Source organism: Hemiscyllium ocellatum, chromosome 11 (genome assembly GCF_020745735.1).
Source record: "Hemiscyllium ocellatum isolate sHemOce1 chromosome 11, sHemOce1.pat.X.cur, whole genome shotgun sequence".
Classification (NCBI taxonomy): Eukaryota; Metazoa; Chordata; class Chondrichthyes; order Orectolobiformes; family Hemiscylliidae; genus Hemiscyllium; species Hemiscyllium ocellatum.
The window spans coordinates 8045156-8061848 of record NC_083411.1 but is presented as its reverse complement, the minus strand read 5'-3'; positions in this window follow the sequence as shown (position 1 = coordinate 8061848).

Here is a 16693-nt window from a genome sequence, read left to right as displayed (position 1 = left end):
GGAGGAGAACTTGCAAGTGGTACTTGCTGCCTTAATCATTTCATATTATACAGATCTCACATTTGGAAGGTGGTGTTGAACATACCTTGGTGTGTTCCTACAGGGCATCTTTCTGATGGTATAGCATGTGCTTCGATAGTTGAGAGGTGATTGTTGAAGATTTTAGATGTGCTACCAGTCAAGCAGGATGGTCTGATCAGCATGACTTTGAGCTTCCTGAGTGTTGTTGGAGCTGCAGGCAAGTGGGGCATATTCCACAGCACCCCTGCTTTTTAAATAGCAGCTAAGCTTCAGTGAATTAGAATATGAGTTACTCCAAAATCTCCATCCTCTGATGTGGTCTTGCAGTCACTATGTCTTCAGTAAAGAACTGAGAGGACCAGCTTTGACAAAGGGTCACTTAGACTCGAAACATCAGCTCTTTTCTCTCCTTACAAATGCTGCCAGACCTGCTGAGATTTTCCAGCATTTTCTCTTTTGGTTTTAGATTCCAGCATCTGCAGTAATTTGCTTTTATTAAGAACTGAGAGGACTTGGTTGAAGAGGATCAGAGATCTGAAGGAGTCATAAGAGGCAAAGGACAACTCAGTGAATCCTCTGGGTGGTACTAGAGAACTGTGTTTCCCTATTTATTTTTTTCAATTAATAACATCTTATTTGTTGTTGTTTGTTAATTTTCTGCATGTGTCTTGGGGTTTAAGAAGGGCTTATAGCTTAAATTAGAGAGTTATAAGTTGATCATTCATATTTTCTTAACTATTTGTAATAAATAATAAGTACTTGTTAAATGCAGAAACCTGATAAATGTATCTGAGTCCATCAGACAGGAAAATTGGAGTGGTTTCAATCATGTGATTAAAACTTTAATTTTTGTGTTGACAGTTCCGAAAGCTAACTCAAAACATTTACACTGTTCCACTCTGTATAGATGCTGTCAGATGTGTTAAGTTTCACCAGAAATTCCTGTTTCATTTGGAAAATTCTGAAGCTGTGACAGACAGAATTGTTGAATATCTGGATATCAATCCAGAAATAGTGAAGGAACAACTTTGTGTGATTGGAGCAGAACTGTTCGCAGTCTGACAATGTCAATGCTCTCATTCCTCTCATCGGGACAGTGGGAAAGGAAGGATAGGTATTGGGAGGTTGTACCAAAATTCTGCAAGAATTAAATTAACACAATCATTTCTTGGACCCAGTCAAGAGATCAATTTATATTAGTGAGGTGCACGGCTTATTGCATTAACAATTAGAAAGCATTCAAAACAACACTTTATCACTCGGTATCAAACTAGGAGCAGGAATAACTTTGCACATTATTCACAGTGAACTTCCAACATCAAGTCATTAGTTATTGTAACTCTAGAATAATCAATGTGGCTGATTATAACAGTGAACAGCCACTCAATGATCACAACAGTCAGCTTTAAGAGTCTTTAGCTACATAACTTTTCTTCTGTAAACAATTCTAGCTCTCTGATTCCTTTTCCTTTTCTTTAAGGTTCCCCTTCAGAATGATGTTTTTGACCAATATCTCCTTCTCTGGCGTAGTATCAATGGGCAAAGGATGAGCAGATGGAATTTAACTTAGATAAATGTGAGGAGTTGTATTTTAGTTAGGCAAATCAGGGCAGGACTTATACAATTAATGGTAGGGTCCTGGGTATTGTTGCTGAACAAAGAGAACTACTGCCGAGGTTGCATAAAGGTCTTGTCAGAATATATTTGGAATATTTTGAGCAGTTATATTTCCCATATCTAAGGAGCGGTGTGCTGCCATTGGATGGCGTCCAAGGAGATTTACAAGAATGATCCCAAGGATGAAGGGCTTGTCATATGTGAACAGAGTAGGTGTTGGGAAGCTGTTTCTATTGGTAGGAGAAACCTGTAATCGAGGCACAGCATTAGAGTAAATAGAGGAACTTATACACTGGAGGTAAGGAGAAGCATCTCCAGCCAGACAGTGATGAATCTATGGGATTCATTACCACAGAAGGCTGTGGAGGCCAGGTCATTGAGTATATTTAAGACTGAGATAGATCAGTTCTTAAGTATCAGGGTGATCAAGGGTCGCAGGGAGAAAGTGGGAGAACGAGGTTGAGAAATTTATCAGCCATGATTGAATGGCAAAGGAGACTTGATGGACTGAATGGCCTAATTTCTACTCTTTTGTCTTATAGTCTTATATGAGGAGCATTGAAGACTTTTGGTCCTATACTTAGCAGAGATTAGAAGGATGAGCATGGGTCTGATGGCAACTCAGAGAATACTGAGACACCTGCATGGAATGGATGTGGGAAGGATGTTCCCACTATGAGGAGTGACTAGGACTCGGGACACAGCTTCCGAGTGAAAAGACAATCCCTTAGGACTGAGAGGAGGAGGAATTTGTTCATCCAGAGGGTGGTGAATCTCTGGAACTCATTGCTGCAGAAGGCTGTGGAGACCAAGTAATTGATTGATTTTAAGACAGAAATAGTAAGGGGATCAAGGGTTACAGGGAGAAGGCAGGAGAATGGGGAAAATAAATAGATCAGTATGATTGAATGGCTGAGAGGACTTGATGGGCTGAATGGCCTAATTCTACTCCTATATCTATTGCAACTGGTCTTACATTATAAAGGAGTTAAAATTTAACTGCAAATTTTTCATTTTCCATGGAAAGAAGAAGGAAAGAAATAATTTATGATCTTATAGCACTTTTCGTTGTATCAGGGCATCAAACATGAAGTGCTCCTTGTAGAGTAATCCCTGCTGTAATGTGGGAAATATAACAGCCAATTTGCTCAAAATAAGCTCCCACCAACAGCATTGTGGGACGTATCCAGTACTGTGAAGGTCTGCCTATCGTACCTCCACATTTTGGGAATTATTTGATCTCACAAACCTACTTTCCATTTTTTCACCCACTGCAAATCTAAAGTTTGCTTATTCATGACTTAAGAAAAACAAAAGTAAACCTCCTGACTAGAGGAGAAAGTGTGTGCCGTGTATATGCCTCATTTATATGGGCACAGGCTGCTAAGTTCACTGTTTACAAATTCACCGTTCATGACATAGCGAATCTCTTGTGAACATTGGGAGTATACTGCAATCGGTTTTAATGATTTTGTTGATGGGATAAACATTTGCCTTTAAGTTAAGTTGATTCCTGTTATCACTCTCGAAATAGTGAAATGAAACCTGTCATGTAGATTTGAGAGAGCAGATGGGAGTTCAGTTCAATTCAGATACATTAAATAAGGCAAACACACTTTGGTCCAACTCATCCACATCAACCAGACATTCCAATCTGACCTCATCCCATTTGCCACCATTTGGTGAACATCCCTCTAAATCCCATCCAGATGCCTTTTAAATGCTGTAATTATACCGCCCCCCCCCCCACCAACACTTCCTCTGGTAGCTCGTGCCATACACCTTCTCCATGTATAATTTAGCCCTCAGGTCCTTTTTAAATCTTTTCCCTCTTAACTCAAACCTATGCCCTCTAGTTTTAGACTTCCCCACCCTAAGATCTTGGCTACTTGCCCTTTCCATGCCCCTCATAATTTTATAAACCTCTGTGTGGTCACCCTTTGAACTCCAATGCTCCTGAGGGAAAAAAAACCCAGACTGTTCCACCTCTCCTTATTACACAAACCCTTCAATTCTGGCAACAGCTTTTAAAATCTTTTCTGCACTCTCTCAACCCTAGCAACATCTTTTTGATAGACGGACAATCAAAATTGTATGCAGTGTTCTAAAAGTGGCCTAACCAACGATCTGTGCAGCTGAAACATGACATCCCAACTCCTTTATTCAATGCACTGACCAATGAAAGCAAACATGCCAAACACCTTCTCCATCATTCCGTCTACCTGTGATGCAATTTTCACAAAACTCCTCATCTCTGACGTGCTATTGTAGCCATTGTATTCTTATAATTTGTCTAGTTCCATTACTGGTCAATCGTATTGTACAGAATGTTAATGGTGAGAGATTCAGTGATGGAAATGTCATTGAACATCAAGGGGAGATAATTTCTGTTTTGTTGGTGATGGTCATTGCCTTGAGAGACACAAATTTTACTTTCCAATCATAAGCTTAGATATTAGTCATGTCTTGCTGTATGTGGGCTATGGACTTCTTCAGTAGCTGAGGAATCATGAATGGTGCTGTAGGATGTACAAAAATCAGTGAACGCACCACTTTCTACCTTGTGATGGAAGAAATGTCATAGAGTTGAGAGTTCTACAGCATAGAAAAAGACCCTTTGGCCCATCGCATCCATGCTGGTGAAAAACCATTGACGATTTTGTTTCTAATTGAATCATTGATGATTCAGCTGAAGTTGGTAGGGCCTAGAATGCTATCATGAGGAACTTCATCAGTGATGTCTGTGAACTGAGTTGACTGACCTCCAACACTCACAATCATCTTCCTTTCTGCCAGGTGTGATTCAAAACAGCAGAGAGTTTTCTCCCAATTCCCACTTATTCTTTGTGTGAGGGCTACATTCATTTTAGTCTATCCGTGAAGTCAAGGGCAGGTACTCTCACCTCACCTCTGGAGTTCAACTATTTTGTCCATGTTTGGACTAAGACTGTAATGATGTCAGTAGTTGAGTGGTCCTGGCGACTCTACAGTTGGATGTCAGTGAGCAGGTTATTCCTTCGTCAGTGTCACCCCACCACACTTTTATCAACTCCTTTCAATGCTTTGAGGATGATTGAGAATAGTTGGGTAATCATTGTTTGGTTGGATATATATTTCTACTTATGTACAGGACACGCCCAGGCAATCTTCCAAATTGTTGAGTAGGTCCCAGTGTTGTAACTACGCTGGAAAAGCTTGGCTACGGGAGCAACAAATTCTTGAGTACAAGTCTTCAGTACAATTGCTGGAATGTTGAGAGGGCCCATAGCCTTTGGACTATCCAGTGCCCTGAGCTACTGCTTGATATCATATGGAGTGAATCGTATTGGCTGAAGACTGCTACCTGTGACGTGAGGGAACCTAGGAGAAGGCTGAGATGGATCATCCACTTGATACTTCTGGCTGAAGATTGCTGCAAATGCTTATCTTTTGCACTGATTTATTGGCCTCTTCCATCATTGAGGATGGGGATATTTGTGGACTGTCCTTCTCCAGTGAGTTATTTAATTGTCCACCAAAATTCATGACTCGATAAAGCAGGACTGCAGAGCTTAGTTCCAATCCCTTGTTTGTGGAATTGTTTAGCTCTGCCTATCTATTTTAGCTCTGCCTGGTTCTTCTCCTGGCATGCCCTCCTTCACTCTCAATTGAAATAGGGTTAAACCCCCTAACTTGATGGTAATGGTTGAGTGGGTGACATGCTAGGCCATGAGGTTGCAGATTGTGCTGGAGTACAATTCTGCTGCTGTTGATGGATGACAGTGCCTCATGGATGCTCAGTCTTGAGGTGAGATCTTTTCAAAATCAATCCCATTTAGCGTGGTGATAGTGCCGCACAACACGATGCAGGTTATTCTCAGCAGGACTTTGCCCCCACAAGGACTGTGCGGTGTTCGCTATTACTGATACAGTCATGGAAAGATACATCTGCAGCCGGCAGATTGATAAGGTTGTGCTCAAGTACTATTTTTTCTGTTGATGGTTCTCCCAGCACCTACTGCAGGCCCAGCCTGGTGGTTATGTCCTTTAGGACATGACCAGTTTGGTCAATACTGGCTCTATCTAGCCAATCTTGGTAATAGACTTTGAATTCCCACAAGCATTTTACACCCTTGTCACGATCAGAGTTTTCACTAAATATTGTTCACCATTGAGGAGAACCAATTCATCAGTTAAAGGAGGTGCAGTATAAGGTAAAGAGCAGGAAATGCTAAAGGTCATAAACAGGGTGGTGACTGGGTTAACAAACTGCACAGGCTATTTGGACGATGCAGTGATTGTTCAAATGTAAACTTTGGAAAGATCACATTGTATAAATGACTATGAAAAGCAAAAATGGTGATAAAGTTAAACAATACTGAACTTGTAAAAGCAGAGCTGATGTTCTTGGGACATACATCGGTCATGGAAGGTTGACCCTACAGAACGCAAAGATGAAGGCCATCAAGGAATTTCTACAACCAACCTCAAAGAAAGAGGTGCTTGATTATTAGGACTCAGTGGATTGTGTCAGAAGTTTGTTCCAAATTTCAGCTGTGTCGTGGCACCATTAACCAATCTGATGAAGAAGATCACAAAGTTTCAGTGCACAGTACCAGGCCAGGCGAGATTCGACTATTTAAAAACAATATTAACCACCAAACCAGTTTTAGCTACACCAAACTTTTCAAACCTTTTAAAGTTAAAAGGTTAAACCTTTCTAAAATTAAACCTTTTAGCCATCGATGCTCATGACATTGGAGTTGGAGCTGTGGGAGTTGGATCAACGTCCAAGATTGAAAAAGAACTATTCAGTTTGGTACTGGCCTTACAACATTTTCATGTGTATGTCGGAGGTGGGTTGTGTACGCTGACCACAATCTGCTTACATTCTTAGAACGCTTTGAAGACAAGAATATGAGACTATTTCATTGGAGTCTTATGTTATCGACATTTAATTTAAAAATCATACATGCTGCGGGTTGGAAGAATAAAATCGCAGATGGCTTATCCCGGATTTAGCTGATAGAGTTTAGATGACTTTTATCTTTATTTACACACACACAGGTATATGGGAAGAAGTTAAGTGAACTTATATTAAAGTCAGCTGTATGTTAAGGTAATATTGAATTGAATTAAAATGAATTTACTGTCATGCGCACTGAGGCACAGTGAAAAGCTTTGTCTTGCAAGCAATACAGTAAGATCACAGGGTTAAGTAGCAGAGATAAGTAAATAATAGGTAAACAGCGGCAAAAACAAAAACACTGGTACAGGTGAATGTTAAGAGTTTGTGAGTCCATTCAGTATTCTAACAACAGGAGGGTAGAAACTGTTTTGAGACCAGCTGGAGCATGTTCAGACTTCTGAATCTTCTCCCCCGATGGTAGAGGTCGAAGAAAAACATTGCCAGGGTGGGCTGGATCTTTGAGAATGCTGGCGGCCTTTCTTTGACAGCGGGACTGGTAGATGGATTCTATAGATGGAAAGTTGGCCTTTGTTATTGTCCGAGCTGAGTTCACCGCTCTCCGTAACCGTCTCCAATCTTGAATGGTGCAGTTGCCGCACCAGGTAGTGATACATCCAGACAGAATGCTCTCGATGGCACACCGATAATGCTATTCACCATCATGCCAAATTTCTTCAGCATTGAGGCTTTGTAACCAGTGTATCCAAGAAATAGGTAAAAACAATAACTGCAGATGTTGGAAACCAGATTCTGGATCAGTGGTGCTGGAAGAGCACAGCAGTTCAGGCAGCATCCAACGAGCAGCAAAATCGACGTTTGGGCAAAAGCCCTTCATCAGGAATAAAGGCAGTGAGCCTGAAGCGTGGAGAGATACGCTAAAGGAGGGTGGGGGTGGGGAGAAATAGGATAGAGTACAATAGGTGAGTGGGGGAGGAGATGAAGGTGATAGGTCAGGGAGGAGAGGGAGGAGTGGATAGGTGGAAAAGGAGATATGCAGGTAGGACAAGTCCGGACAAGTCATGGGGACAGCGCTGAGCTGGAAGTTTGGAACTAGGGTGAGGGGGGGGGGAAGGGGAAATGAGGAAGCTGTTGAAGTCCACCTTGATGCCCTGGGGTTGAAGTGTTCCAAGGTGGAAGATGAGGCGTTCGTCCTCCAGGCGTCTGGTGGTGAGGGAGCGGCGGTGAAGGAGGCCCAGGACCTCCATATCCTCGGCAGAGTGGGAGGGGGAGTTGAAATGTTGGGCCACAGGGCGGTGTGGTTGAGTGGTGCAGGTGTCCCGGAGATTTTCCCTAAAGGGCTCTGCTAGGAGGCGTCCAGTCACCCCAGTGTAGAGGAGACCGCATCGGGAGCAACGGATACAATAAATGATATTGGTGGATGTTCAGGTAAAACCTTGATGGATGTGGAAGGCTCCTTTGGGCCTTGGATGGAGGTGAGGGAGGAGGTGTGTGCGCAGGTTTTGCAATTCCTGCAATGGCAGGGGAAGGTGCCAGGATGGGAGGGTGGGTTGTAGGGGGGCGTGGACCTGACCAGGTAGTCACAGAGGGAATGGTCTTTGTGGAAGGCGGAAAGGGATGGGGAGGGAAATATATCCCTGGTGGTGGGGTCTTTTTGGAGGTGGCGGAAATGTCGGCGGATGATTTGGTTTATGCAAAGGTTGGTATGGTGGAAGGTGAGCACCAGGGGCATTCTATCCTTGTTACAGTTGGAGGGGTAGGGTCTGAGGGCAGAGGTGTTGGATGTGGACGAGATGTGTTGGAGGCATCTTTAACCACATGGGAAGGGAAATTGCTGTCTCTAAAGAAGGAGGCCATCTGGTGTATTCTGTGGTGGAACTGTTCCTCCTGGGAGCAGATACGATGGAGGCAGAGGAATTTGCAATATAGGATGGCATTTTCGCAAGAGGTAGGGTGGGAAGAGGTGTAATCCAGATAGCTGTGGGAGTCGGTGGGTTTGTAGAAAATGTCAGTGTCAAGTCGGGCATCATTAATGGAGATGGAGAGGTCCAGGAAGGGGAGGGAGGTGTCAGAGATAGTCCAGGTAAATTTAAGGTCAGGGTGGAATGTGTTGGTGAAGTTGATGAATTCCTCAACCTCCTCGCAGGAGCACGAGGTGGCGCCAATGCAGTCATCAATGTAGCGGAGGAAGAGGTGGGGAGTGGTGCCTGTGTAATTACGGAAGATCAACTGTTCTATGTATCCAACAAAGAGACAGGCATAGCTGGGGCTCATACGTGTGCCCATGGCTACCCCTTTGGTCTGGAGGAAGTGGGAGGATTCGAAGGAGAAATTGTCAAGGGTGAGGACCAGTTCGGCCAAATGAATGAGAGTGTCGGTGGAAGGGTACTGTTGGGGACGTCTGGAGAGGAAAAAACAGAGGGCTTGGAAGCCCTGGTCATGGCGGATTAGGTGTAGAGGGATTGGATATCCATGGTGAAGATGAGGCGTTGGGGGCCAGGGAAACGGAAGTCTTGGAGGAGGTGGAGCGCGTGAGTGGTGTCTCAAATGTATGTGGGGAGTTCCTGGGCTAGGAGGGATAGGACAGTGTTGAGGTAGGTAGAAATGAGTTCAGTGGGGCAGGAGCATGCTGAGTCAATGGGTTGGCCAGGGTGGTCAGGCTTGTGGATCTTGGGAAGGAGGTAGAAATGGGCAGTGCGGGGTTCCTGGACTATGAGGTTGGAAGCTGTGGGTGGGAGATCTCCTGAGGTGATGAGGTTCTGTATGGTCTGGGAGATGATGTTTTGGTGATGGGGTTGGGGTCATGGTCGAGGGGCGGTAGGAAGAGGTGTCCTTGAGTTGACGTTTGGCTTCAGCAGTGTAGAGGTCAGTGCACCAGACTACCACTGTGCCTCCTTTATCTGCTGGCTTGATGGTGAGGTCGGAATTGGAGCAGAGGGATTGGAGGGCTGCACGTTGTGAGGGTGAGAGGTTGGAGTGGGGGAGGAGGGTAGACAGGTTGAGGCGGTTAATGTCCCATCGACAGTTGGACATGAAGAGGTTGAGGGCAGGTAATAGGCCAGCGTGGGGTGTCCAGGTGGATGCAGTATGTTGGAGGTGGGCGAAGGGTTCCTCAGAAGGTGGGCGGGAGTCCTGATTGTGAAAGTAAGCTCGGAGGCGGAGACAGCAGAAGAAGTGTTCAACGTCACGGCGTGTATTAAATTCATTAATGAGTGGACGGAGGGGGATGAAGGTGAGTCCTTTGCTGAGGACTGATCATTCGTCCTCAGTGAGGGGGAGGTCTGGAGGGATGGTGAAAACTCAGCAGGGCTGGGAGCTGGGATCTGGTGTGGGTGTGGAGCTGGGAGTGGGGGCAGAGCCAATACCTGGAGTGGGTGTGGTGGTGGGGGGAATGGGGGTGGAGTCATGAGCAGGGGTGGTGTTCCCCTCGGGGTTCTGGGGGGTGGGGATAGTGACAGTGGGATCTGTGGGGAGCATGTCAGCAGAATGCTGGTGAGTGGCGTTGGTGGGGGCGGAAGTGGTGGCAGACACGGCAGTAGGGGTGGCGGAAGTTACTGAGCGTGTGACATCAGCGATGATGTGAGGGGCAGAAGTGGCTGTGGGAGTGGCCATGATGGGGTCGGCAGTGACATCTTCAATCAGCGTGTGGGTGGCAGCTGCACCAGCTGCATGGCTAATGGCGTCCAAGAAGTTCTAGAGGCTGGGGGCATCTTCTGGAATGTTTGAGGAGCACTGATTATGGAGGTGGGTAGATAACAGTTTGTTGTACTTATAGTTTTTGATGCTTGAGATGGAGTTGAAATACTGTTTGTTGAGAGTATGAATTCTCCTGAGGATGTAGTACAGAGTGGGTCCTTTGCAATTCTGAGAGAGTGTGACCCTCAGCTGAGGCAGGGCTGACTGTAGAGAGGTTAGGTGCTGGCACATTGCTGCGAGTGTGGAGCAGAGCATCCTGAAGAAGAACCGCTGCTGGTGTTTTTGAATCTGTAGTCTGTACTGTTTGTCCTGTTCTGGTCTGAACTCTGCTGGTTTAAAGGTGGTCTGGCGTCTGTGTCGGATGAGTTGGTTACGGAGGCAGGCGCTGAGGAAGCAAATGTGGCTGTGGTCGCGAGTTTGTTTCAGGGCATGGTTGAAGACTGTGGTAAGAAAGAGTCCAAGAAAGCTTGTTGTGGATGACCACTCCCAGGAGTTTGACACTCTCCTCTTGTTCCATCTCTGTGCTGTTAATGTGTAGGGGTGTGTGAGCAATATCCCACCGATAGTCAATAATGAGTTCCTTCATTTTGCCAGCATTGAGCTAGGTTGTTCTCAATGCACCATTTTTCCAGATCTTCCATCTGCCGTCTGTAGTCTGTTACGTCGCCATCTGAGATTCGACCGAATATAGTGGTGTCATCAGCCAACTTGTAAATGGCATTAGTCTGGTATTTGGCAATACAGTCATTGGTATACAGTGAGTACAGTAGGGGGCTGAGTACACAGCCCTGGGGGGCTCCAGTGTTGAGTGTTAGTGAGGATGAAATATTGTCCCCACTCTTCACTGATTGTGGCCTGTGGGTCAGGAAACTGAGGATCCAGTTGCAGAGAGTGTCCGAGATCACTAAGTTTAGTAATCAGTCTTGATGGAACCATAGTGATGAAGGCTGAACTGTAATCAATGAGTAGGATTCTGACAAAGCTGTGATTGGTGTCAAGATGTTCTAGGGAGGAGTGAAGGGCAAATGGAGTGGCGTCTGGCATAGATTTGTTGATCCGATAGGCAAATTGGAGTGGGTTAAAAGTAGTGGGGAGGCTGGAGTTGATTAATGCCAAGACCAGCCTTTCAAAGCGCTTCATGTGTTTAAATGTGTTTAAAAGTAGAGAAAAAAATGAAGTCATCTTTTCATTATGATGGTTCATTTCTTCTAAAGGAGGGAGGTGTTATGAAGATGTGGGTGTACTGTACCTTTAAGAGAATAAAAGCTAGCAGTGACAGCACCAAGTGCTTTCAATAAGACGCAATGTAACGTGTGCTCTAGCTACTCGGGTAGTTAGTTGCCTGAAAACAACAAAACAAATTTGAATTAGGCCAATCCACTTAAATTACAACCCAAAAATGCCAAATTCCAATCAAGTTTGAATGGAGTATATTGACAATCTTAAAAGCCAATGACATAATCCCATACATTGGGGTATAAGACCGAGGAAAATTGAACAATTGGGAGGAGAACTGCCAGCAGACCAATAGTTGTAGACTGCTAGTCAGAACTCTCTGAGAGGTACCTGTCTTGAAAAGGAGTTTGCACAGAGAAAAACCTCAACATTAACCTGGAGAGGCAATCTACAGACAAAGATAAAGAGAAGATTTGACTGCTGGCTGGTTTTAAAATTTGAATTTTTCTGTAAATCTTAATTGGGAGTTTTATCAGACCAGTATTATTGAAGGAAAGGTAAAGCTAGGTTAGAATAAGGAGGTGTAAATAGTTGTGAGTTAATTATTCTCTGTTATATTTTAAGATGCTAATTTTTACTTTAAATAGTTCTTGGTCTCTCAAATTTTCACAGATTACTGCATGGAATAAATCTTTTCTGTATTGCTGGTTTAAATTAAGCAGGAGAGTTTAGCCTGTGTCATAACACATGGGCTTCAGTGATAAAGAAGAAGGCTCATCACTCCCTTGTTATAGTCTACTTGGAATCAATAATTACTGCTGACCATTCCAGTGATGATGTGGAGGTGTCAGTGTTGGACTGGAAGAACAAAGCCAGAAGCCACACGCCACCAAGTCAAAGTCCAACAACTTTATTTGAGATCACAAACTTTTGGAACAGCGCTATAATCTGGTGGTCGTGTGACTTCTGACCTTACACATTGTCATAAATAATTAGCAAAATCAACAAATCTTTGGAGTATATTCAGAAATATAACTGTACCATGACTACCAGGGTAACAGCAGAGAAACTAGCAAGAACTTGGTCTTTTATTCACCAGCGAATCTTCTGTCTCTTTGTACAGGCTAGCTTTAGTTGAAAGTAATTGCTTTCTCACAGGCTGTAGAAAAATCAATTCACGTGAAACTACTTTATGTCACCATAAATCTTCCTGTTCAAAAAGTGACCATCTACCTTAGGTCTTATGGTGAGTTAAAGGGTTTTCATTCTCCCTCGATACCAGTGTGATTTTATTTTTAGCCAGACATTGTACTTCTTTTCCAGCAAACCTAATAGTTGTATGTTCTTATTGGTTCTTAGACATGTGAATATGGAATGCAAGTTAGCATTGACCACATTTGAGTTCTGATCCCACTGGTGTACACCAGCACTGGAAGGTTAGGTCAGCACTGAGGAAAGAGAATGCCATTATGAATGAGCATTGCTCTCCCTGGAGTTGCAATATATTTTTAAAAACTTACAGCTAAGGCTAAAGCAAATCCACCATGGACTCGAATTATGCATTGTACACAAACATTTTTTCAATCTTCTTCCTTTTCAATAAAGAATGCCCCTCCTATAATTTGCAGTGAGAAACTTATCAATGTGTATAGACAATAGCAACAAAAACTTTCTTGAATGAAACTTTTTGTAATTCTAGTCTGTTCCAATTTCATCAGTCTCTTCACATGCATTGCATACTTAAATCTTTAAACTGTGCAGATCTTCTAATGGTGTGTGTGTGTGTGTGTATGTCATTGACTATTCACAACATTAGATGAACCCTGATGAATTTGGTACCTGATTTTTCTTGGGTGGTCTTCTGCCTCTTGGAAGTGCCATTACCTTTTTGAATTCTACTGTGTTATCTACAGTTGTAGATCAATTGCTTTTGTTCTAAAATAGTGGACCTCTGGGATGAATAATTATTCTGTACCATTGGTAGTATCGAATCTTTCTCATGAGCTGTCTGTTGCAAAAAAGCTGTTTCTTCAGTTGTACTTCATGTGTTTGTGGTTACTCTTGTTTACTATCTTTGACAGAGGTAAGAAATGCACTATATAGTCCTAAGTTGCCATTTGGGCTAGTTCTTTTTGAATATGACTAATGTTCGGATCCTGACTGGTTCTCCAGTGCTCAGCTCTGACAAAGATTTGCAGTTCTATTAAAATGAAATGTACTTATCAAGTCACTTTGATTTTGTCACCTTTTCCTGTTATTACTCTGGATTTAAAGATTGAAAGAATGGTTTGGATGCAATATAAGCCGTTCAACAAGTTTCCCCAGGGAAGACTAGTTAGCAAGGTTAGATCTCATGGAATACAGGGAAAACTAGCCATTTGGACACAGAATTGGCTGAAAGGTAGAAGACGGGGGTGGTGGTGGGTTGTTTTTCAGACTGGAGGCCTGTAACCAGTGGAGTGCCACAAGGATTGGTGCTGGGTCCACTGCTTTTCATCATTTATATGAATGGTTTGGATGCGACCATAAGAGGTACAGTTAGTAAGTTTGCAGATGACACAAAATTGGAGGTGTAGTGGACAGTGAAGAAGGTTAGCTCTGATTACAATGGGATCAAGATCAGAAGGGCCAATGGGCTGAGAAGTGGCAGATTTAATTTAGATAAATACAAGGTGCTGTATTTTGGGAAAGCAAATCTTAGCAGGTCTTATACACTTAATGGTAAGGTCCTAGGGAGTGTTGCTGAACAAACTGAGCTTGGAGTGCAGGTTCATAGCTCCTTGAAAGTAGAGTTGCAGGTAGGTAGGATAGTGAAGAAGGCATTTGGTACGCGTTCCTTCATTGGTCAGAGTATTGAGTATAGGAGTTGGGAGGTCATGTTGTGACTGTACAGGACATTGGTTAGGCCACAGTTGGAATATTGCATGTAATTCTGGTATCCTTCCTACCTGAAGGATATTGTGAAACTTAGAAGCGTTCAGAAAAGATTTACAAAGATGTTGCCAGGGTGGAAGGATTTGAGCTGTAAGGAGAGGCTGAATGGGATCGGGCTGTTTTCCCTGGAGCATTGGAGGCTGAGGGGGTGAACTCATAGAGGTTTATAAAATCACGAGGGGCATGGATAGGGTAAATAGACAAGGGATTTTCACTGGGGTGGGAAAGTCCACAACTAGACATTTAGAGTGAGAGGGGAAAGATATCAAAGAGATCTAAGGGACAACTTTTTCACACAGAGGGTGGTGCGTGCGTAGAATGGGCTGCCAGAGGAAGTGGTGGAGGCTGGTACAATTGCAACATTTAAAAGGCATCGGGATGGGTATATGAATAGGAAGGGTTTGGAGTGGTATGGGCTAGGTGCTGGCAGGTGGGATTAAATTGGGTTGGGATATTTGGTCGGCATGAACGAGTTGGACCAAAGAGTCTGTTTCCGTGCTGTACATCTCTATGACTCAATGACTCTATATTAGTCTTTGGTCTACTTTTTCATTTTTTAATAGGTGCATTTCTTCACTCTGGGATTGCCCTGCACGCATCTGTTTTGGATCACCTCATTTTTTTTCTTGATCACTATGATGATTTTCATTGTTTTCTATTTGATTGGAAAAGTGTGGAGCTGAGATGAGGTGCTGCATTTACCAATCTTTGAGAAGTGTCTGAAGATTCACTCATGAACTGAGGGTCAGTTTCACTCATTATAACGTCTGGAATGCTACAGTAATTGAAGGGTGCTCTCAGTCATTCCCCAATTTCATTAATGGCCATTAATGTGCACTGGTCTAATGCCCAGTTGTCAGAGTGGTTATCAACAGGGAAAAGGTAATGCATTCCATTCCTGTGAGAAGGAAGAGATCTACTCCAAGCTTCATCCATGGTCTGTTTATGAAGTTGTAGTCATGAGTGGCTCTTTCCCCTGTCGATTTTTTCTAAGTACTGCAGTGGTTGATGTGGTCCTTAGTCTTATTGCACATGTGTGGTTAATGGAGCTGCTCTTGGCTTCCTCAACATTGACTCAATTTCTTGATGCCTTACATAGATGCATTTTAGCACTTCTCATCTGCTTGGGGTTAATAGCATTATTTCATCATGAATTATCACTTCATCTCTTTATTTCCAATACCCTTTCATAGCAACTGTAGTATCCATGTTACTTCCTGACCATCCTTTCCACCGCTACTTCCTGTAGCGTATGGAAATTTGCATTTTGTCATATAGTTTGATTTCATCAAGGCATTGTCCTTTAGATTCTATGTCTCTGGTAAATTGATAATTTAAAGAGCACTGTTGAATCGAGAAGATGTAGCATCTTCAATGTTCCTCATATGCAGTGCTGTTTGCAGTAACATGCTGGGTATGTATTGCTATTTACTTTGCTTGTACATCATATAATTTCCAAGTTTTATCTCTGTTAAAGAAGGAACATTGTTTGTAGATGCTTTGGAACTGATGGAAGTGCTTTGAAAGAGTTGCTCTGAGGTGACTTATAGTAAAACTGTATTATCACTGTGTCTCCATCAAAGTTATTGATTAAAGTGCTCACAAACAAAGACAAGCACCTTTTTTCTCAATGATGCTGGCATTGCTCAGTTTACATTACTATCCTGAATGCAAATGCAATTAGGTGTCCTTCTTGCTTATAGCTTCCTCCAAGTCCTATCTTGCTGGCATCACACTGCAAAGTGACTTCTCCCTTGACTTTATAACACTGAGGCACTGTTGTTATCGTCACTACCGTTGACTTCAGTGAAACCTTTTCTTGTTATGTGCCCATCATTAGTAATGAGCTTGCATAGATTGTCCACATTTCAATGACAAGTTAGGCACAAACATTGCTAAATAGTTTACAACTCCTTTGAATTATTGTCCTGCTTTCACAACTGTTGTTCCTGACATCTTTGCAATTTCAGCCTAGTCCAAATCCAGGCTAAATCCTTTTGTTGCCAGCATTTGAATTCAGGCATTTTCAATTGCATTATTCTCTTGCCCAACATCACGTTGATCCGGCAAACTCTCTCAAGCAGTTGCATCAGATTCTACTTGTTCCCTGTGGTGGATTATTCAATCATATCTTCGCATCCATAGACTAACAGATCATCTGTGACAGCTTCCATCTGTCCATTTCAAATGATGTCCAGTGTGTAGTTATAAAACTGTTTCTTTCATCTTGCTTCACTGTCAGTGACCATCTTTCATATTAAGGATATTAAAATTCCCTTGCCATGGCAAGTTGTGGTAGCATTCATTCAATTGTTGGAATGAGGTAATGAGATTACTTCAAAG